Below are 7,587 nucleotides of genomic sequence, written 5' to 3'. Positions count from 1 at the left end.
TATCTCGTGAAGTTGTACCGATCGGCATGTGGGGTTTGGCGGTGGACATGCCTCTCGGCATGTGGGGTTGCCGATGGGTTTGCCTAACCCACCCCGTACACCCTTAGGATGCCAATGAACTTATAATATATTTCGTTGAGATTTGAAACTAATTTTGTATTTGATTAAACTTGATTTGCGATTGTAACATAGTAGGTTGAACTTATTTTGAATATGTCATTTTGAACTATTGATTATATCTTAGACTATTGAATTTTAAAAGCTATGTATTAATATTTATTTTTAAATTCGAGCCAAACCGAATTGAGCCGAGTTGGCTCGGAAAAAAACTAAGCTGAGCTCGAGCTAAGATTTTTAGCTCGGCTTATAATCGAGTCAGCCCGAGCTTGCCCTAGCTTGGCTCGACTCGTGAACAGCCCTACCCTACCCTAGCTTGGCTCGACTCGTGAACAGCCCTACCCTACACATTTATTTGATTTGATGGCTTGGATGCAAGCACAAGCAAAAGTATCCTAAAAAGATTTCGCATAAAGATTAAAGTAGCCGAAGCTTGTGAATGGGGCCTCATTCACAATGTTGAACACAATGTTCTAAAAACCGGTAAATACCGGCCGATTATATCGGTATTATTGTTTTCAGATGTAAATCCGGTACGGAACACTCCGGTAATATATGTGAAACGGCATAAGGTTTGTACCGGCGGTAAAATCTGGTATACCGGTTTGAAACTTAATACCGGTACCGGCCCAAGGTTATTTTAGTTTGAGTTGTTACTTATTTTTAATCATATATGTTACATATCTTACTTAATTTTTATATATTATAATTATTCGTAACTAAAACTTCTTATTTAATATTGTATGAAACGAAAATAGTTATCCTCTAGTTGATGAGGATAACGATAATAGTGAATTTTATCTTTTATGCGATCATGAACTTGATGTATTCAACACTCAGATGGCTTAAACAAATTGTACACTGTCATTTGAAGAGCTTGTTGGAAAATTGAATGATTTTCAACTATTTTTTGGATTATTTTTTATTATAGAATAGCTTTTGGATTATCTTTTAATACGTAATCATATATTTTTGGATTAACTTTTGAGTAGTCAACACGGTTGAACCGCTCGGTACAACCTGCTTCAACTGGTTGAACCATTTTTTAGCCTAATCCGATTTAATTTAAAAACCGGTTTTTAAAACATTGATTGAACACTTCAGAAAATTTTTGGTTATAACTATAATTAGTTAAGTGTATAAATAAATTGATTAGAGTTATTTAGAAACAAATTTTTAAGCGAGAAAAAATGATTAAGAGATGGATAGGTCTGTAAACGAACTGAACGAACAAGAACATAGGCATGTTCGTATTCTTTCATTTAACTTTAACCGAACACGAAAATGAACATATAATCGAACACGTTTTTTGTTCGTGTTTGTTCATTAAGAAATCGGGCATGTTTGTGTTCGTTTATGTTCGTTCGTTTAAAGCCTAAACGAGCAGTTCACGAATATAAACGAAATACAAACAAACATGATTGAACAAACATAAACGAACATAAATGAACGTAATTTAACAAATATAAACAAACACAATTTAACATTAGTAAACACAAACAAACAACTCAAATATATTATAGTTTATCCGAAAACACATCTAAATTAGAGTTCATTGATGCTAAAATTAAGTAGGTTTTTATGTAAATATTAAGTAAGTGATCAGTTACGATATAAGAAAAATTTTAAAATTTCATTTTTCTACCAGAAAACTCAATTAGTTTTATTGATATAAGTAGTTAGAAAGCCTAATATTCATATAAATATAACTATTTATGCATTTACTAAAATTTAAACGAACATAAACGAACGTTCACGAACATAAATTAACGAACATAAACGATCGTTCACGAACATTAATAAACGAACACAAGGTGTGTTCATGTTCGTTCATTGAAATCGAGCACGAGATACACCCCCAAAAGAGTTAATGGCAAAAGGGGGAAAAGAGTCGAATCTACTCACCAACATGTTTGTTGACCCAAAACTCTTTACGCGTGATACAAGTACACAAGGGTGGGCGGATTTTGAGTCGAAGACACGTAGAAATGCCTTAGTAATATACCAGATATGTTATGTTTCTATTATTTATTTGAATTTGTAACTTGTTGTTAATATTCGAATTCTATATTATGTGTGACAATTTAATATTGATGCTTTAAATACTTTAACTTTTAAATAGTTGTTATAAGCTTTGAGCAATCAATCATACCCCGTACTATTCCGCTGCGGGTCGGGGTGTGACAAAACAATTTTTTTTTTGTTCGTGTTCGTTCGTTTATTAAATAAACGAACACGAACGAACTTCCCGCCGAACAAGTTCACGAACAATTCATAAATGTTTGGTTCGTTTACAGGCCTAGAGATGGAAGCATTTGCCTAGACTTGCTCTAAGTAACTTTGGATTACAATATCGACAAAGATATACATACATACCAATAAGACCATCTCCACTGCATCATCAAAACTTTTACAAAAAAAAAAAAAAATTACAATATCATCTAACTATTCACTCTCTATTCTTTTTCTTCATTTGATACCTTACCACTCATAGACATCATTCTCTCCCCATAAATGCATGTAGTTAGCCAAAAACTTTTCTATTATCTTTCTACTCTAACTCATCATCAATGTTACAAATGCACCTTAAATACATTGCATTAGGTTTGGTTTAACTAATTCTAATCAACAAAACAATTATAAAAGAACGTAAAACCCCTCCTAGTCTTCGGTGTTAGTTGCATTATTAGCACTTTAGCACAATTTTAATACCCATTTTCTACTTGGAACCAATTAAAACATTAACACATAAAAAAGTAGGTTCTTTTGATGTATATTAGTGGGGAACCCGCGCGTTGCAGCGGGATGGACAATTTACACCGGTAAATATGTAGCCAGTGTTGGAATTATCGCTTCTACACATAAATGATCATAAAATATTATTCGAGGTGCATATACATTGATGGTTCCATTGTTTATAAGATGCAATTCGGAGTGTAGATACGCATTCATAAAAAATAAAATTACCTGATAGTATTTATTTTTGTATAGAGTAGAACGGGATTTTTTTTACCATTTTTAATGTATTCTTGTTGATGTTTATTAACACAAGCATAAGACATGTCAAGGGGGGGGGGGTTAAAGACTTACATAAATGATTATGTTTATTTGATGAAAACTCAAAGGAAAAGAAAAGGAAATGATAAGGTAAAGAATGAGTGTGTAGAGTAAATTATATTCAATGTATATGAATAAGAGGATAAAAATTGTAAGATCATCCTTTTGACGTGGTACCATAAGCATACTATGTTGTAAGTGACATCTTAAAAGTTTGTGTAAATTACATCTTTGTCCATCCATCCGGTATAGCAACCAAAAAAGATAAAAACGTTTAGATTGTATAAAGCATGGATCGTCATGGTACGAACATAATCATACGAGCATTAACGAACATAAGAGCAATAAAATATATATAATAAATAAAATATTCTATGGACAAATATTAATGTTTATTAATAGATATACAACTTATGGTTAGCATCCATTTAGCGTTTTCAACTTCATGGGGGTTGGATTTGACATTTCAATAATTGAATGTGCATCCATCGATGATTTGGAATATCACATGTGACTGCATTCGGATCCAACATAAGGACAATTGTAGGGGTGAAATCAACAATTTTTCTCAAGTTTTAGTTTGCAAGGAAGCTCTAATGATTCTGCTACTTTTTGCAAAGCCAAACACCATATGTTTCCCAGCTCAGAATGGCACGTCGGGCAACAGTTTTGCACTCTTGATTTGCAGTTTGAGCAAAATGTATGATTAGCAAACTTGGTAGTTCAGAACTTTTGATAAAGATACCAATAAACAATCAAATGTACAGATAATGACACATATGTAAATAATCATCCAAACATTAATTATTGATAAAACAAGAAGTTCCAAAAAGCGAATAAAAACCATTTTTACACTTACTTTACCAAAGAGTTTCATGATATGCGGTATCGCGCCTAGTTTAAAAAGACGTGCCTGATGCTCAAGGTGCATGGGCTGATACAGAAAGCGCCTCAGATGGTGGAACCGATAGAGAGCAGGGAGAAATCAAGTGGCACAAATTACTTATTAGAAGGTTAAGTAAATATTGTAGTAATCCTAATAACTTTCAGTTTCCAAATTCTTGAATGATAGCCATTAAATGAATTCCAAATACTTATGAAGACGTCAGTTTCGTTCAGTTTCCAAACTCTAATGTTTTTAGTTGCAACTGTTGATTACTTGATTTGGTAATCCCGGAATGATATGCCAGGTTAGAAATGCAAGAGCCCTGGTGATAAATTTACGTTTCGTACCCTGATGAACTATTCAATTTCAACGGATAGATTTCAAATTTAAGAAAAAAATTGAGAAAATTACCTGATTAGTCTTCTTATAAACCTTGATGGCAAAATTTGAATTCGATGGCAAAATTTGAATTCGATGAAAAATCTTGAATAGGGTATCTAAAAGGGTGGGCACTACCTGAGGAACCATATTCCGTTAAATACCACATCAAGTGAAACAGTTTTTCTGTAATACGAAAACTTATCATTAATCTGAATATATGCAACATCCAATTAAATCACCAATGACCCACAACTGACCATATGGTTCAGCATTTTAGGTTCTGTTTACTGCAAACCCTAAATCAAACAACTTACAGGTCATGAATAAGTGAATGAAATCAATTCGTACCGAACACTTATTGCCTTAATCGTACCGAGTGCAGGTTCTGGTGGTTGCGGTAGCTTTAGACGGTGGAGTGACGATGGCAAACTCCACCTGCAATTCAAAATTTCCATACCAATGAATCAATTACGGATATCAATAATCATGTAGCAAAAACAGCCAACTTTCATCAAAATTGAACAAATCACAGTTCATTATTCCTCAAAATAAACACAACCCAATTCGAAATTGATCAAAGAGAGTACCTTTATTCATTCTGTTTCGCCATTCCTACTTTCCCCATCTGAATGAAGCAACAACACAATAAAATTCAGAAAACAATGTTTAACATACAATAATTCTAAAAATTATAATAACAAAGATGAGATAAGATTATTACATGAGGAGTGACGAAGTGATTGATCTTGAACGGTTATGAACTTATGAGATGCCAGGATACGACGTGGTGAGAACTCGAAGGAAATAAGAATCGTCCTCAATCTCCCTTCTAAAGATTTTTCTAAATGAAATTGAGAAAAAAACATATCAAAATGTTTACTCACAGTCCGATAAGGAAACGAAGTAATATGTCTTGCATTAAGAGTCATGACAAACAACTCCCCTTGTGCGAAAGGGAAAGGCCAGTCAAAAGTCACCTTCGTGGTTCGACCTATGAGTCAGTTCAACCACCAGCTCGATTTTGACTCCTCAGAATGGTTATCATCATTACAGATCCATTTTTCACATTTTACTTGATCATCAACTACAAAATCCCTAAAAATCAGCTAAGGTTGATCACTTGATCAAACTAAGTAAAAATCAAATAATTCTCCTTCTTTATAACATCAATTTTATGTTAAAACACTATAACTTATAACTAATCAAATAACGTTTACATAGTTCAATCATATGTATACACTTACCAGTCTTTTCGTCAGCTACTGATTCCACCCTTCACATTGATGAGTCGATCCCTATTTGTCACACCCCGATTTCCACGTGTCACCGGTGGGCCCGGTGTGGGGTACAGTGACGTAGTTGGCATCGTCATAGACAATCAACACAATATAATAATGCACAGCGGAAGCAGAATAGAAACATTTCAACTTTAAATAAGTGCAATAATAAATATCACAGTAGTTGAAATGGATCCACAGGCGGATCAAATAAAATAAGATAAAAATAGTTCAACAGATATATTGTCGTCCGAGCTTGCGAGACTATAGCGGACGCTCTTAGGAAACAACCAGCCTATTTCCGTATAGTACCTGCACTTAACCTTTTGGGAAAAATACGTCAGTTTACACTGGTAAATACAAGTCGACTGACTCATTTTGAAAATGATTTAAAATTGATTTAAATGCACAAGGCATAAATATTTTTATTAACTTGGGATAATTATATAATATAAACTTGTGAACGATTTACATGCACTCGTATCTCTGGTGGCCCGGGATCTACTGTCTGGGCTAGAGATTAAATGACACACCACATTAAAGAGTTATACACGTCGGGTGTACGCCTACACCCCGTGCTCTGGTCGTGGCCATCTCGTAAGATAATGCCAAGGATATCCGGGACACGGTCAATAACCCCCCAAAGCCTTTAAGTAAGACAAAACTGTTTAAACGAAGTCGCACAAGCTATTCAAGACTGTACACCTATAAGGCGCAGGACTTGTGCGCCCGATCAAGCGGTATTTTAAATACCGTACCCCAAGCCCGTATAGGGAAAATAAGTCAAAATGTATTTACCTGAGCAAGTATAAGTCACAAATGATAAGTGTTGGTAGCTTTTACCGGGCCTCCTAATCTGGAACAAGGTTTATAATTAACCTATTAGATTCCTAACGGCCTTTTATTTAAGCTTAAGCTTTGACCGGTTAGTTTTAGGAATGATACGGTTTACGCACGATTAAGCGAAAGACCGGATAGAATGTGATTTAGACCCGACAAGTTTGAATACTTGTATAATATGGGTATACTAAATACATTCTGGATTTTGAAATAAAAATGATATCGTTTGACCCGTTTCGGTCGATTTACGCAAACTAGCTACGTAAACCGAACCGAACGCGAAAAGGGCGATACGGGTAGATCAATGATTCAAATGCAAGTTCCCTGAGATAATATGCTTAAAATATGATATTATATCAGTAAGTTATGTTCTATATTGCCCGGGATAATTTTAAACTCAATTTATGCCTTAGAAGGGCATTTTGGTCATTTAAAAGATAATAAAAGGGTAAAATTAGAAATCTGGGTTTCGGGTCTGGTTCATACAGTAAATATACTTAATATAACATATTATATCAGTAGGGTATGACCCATATATCAAATTTATCATTTAAAACCAAACTATGCACCGTAGGGGTATTTTAGTAAATTCACAAGGGCTAAAAACGCCAAAACTGGAAGTCTGAGTTTATATACTTATACTTACTGTTATTATATGAAAATATGCAAGTTACATCAGTAGGTATAGGTCTTATATGTTTAAAACGAGTATAACGCTCACTATGCGCTTAAAACGCTAAATATGCGATTTAAGGGCGTTTTCGGGTTTTCAAATTAAATCTGAGATTTTTATATTTCCAGAATACTTAAAATAATTTATTCATCATATAAAATCAGTAGAAAAAGGTTTCGGGTCAAAAGGATGTGTAAAACTCATTTTATGGCTAAAACGGTCAAAACCGACATAAGCCGAAATGACTAGGCGATCTAGGATCCGTTCAGCCAAAAATTAATTAAAAATCATCAAAATTCCCAGAATATTATATTACTTCAGTTGGTAAAAAGTTTTGTACCAAAACGTGGCCAGAA

At 34.1% G+C, this 7,587-nt stretch overlaps 1 long non-coding RNA gene across 2 annotated transcripts; it reads right to left on the bottom strand.

Moving 5' to 3' along the window:
* Positions 1 to 3,512: 3,512 nt before the first annotated feature.
* LOC118486733 lies at positions 3,513 to 5,530 on the bottom strand. Of its 2 annotated transcripts, none has more exons than XR_004879670.1 (4): positions 5,163 to 5,530; positions 5,029 to 5,066; positions 4,472 to 4,876; positions 3,513 to 4,382 (listed from the first exon to the last, which is right to left on the bottom strand). It is a non-coding gene; the product is annotated as an uncharacterized LOC118486733 (long non-coding RNA). The 2 variants fall into 2 exon arrangements; XR_004879669.1 differs by having other exon boundaries at positions 3,522 to 3,850; positions 4,034 to 4,876.
* Positions 5,531 to 7,587: the final 2,057 nt, after the last annotated feature.

The sequence above is a fragment of the Helianthus annuus genome, chromosome 14 (assembly GCF_002127325.2).
Source record: "Helianthus annuus cultivar XRQ/B chromosome 14, HanXRQr2.0-SUNRISE, whole genome shotgun sequence".
Lineage (NCBI taxonomy): Eukaryota > Viridiplantae > Streptophyta > Magnoliopsida > Asterales > Asteraceae > Helianthus > Helianthus annuus.
Note: the sequence above shows the minus strand (reverse complement) of the source record. Positions and strands in the feature narration are given on the sequence as shown.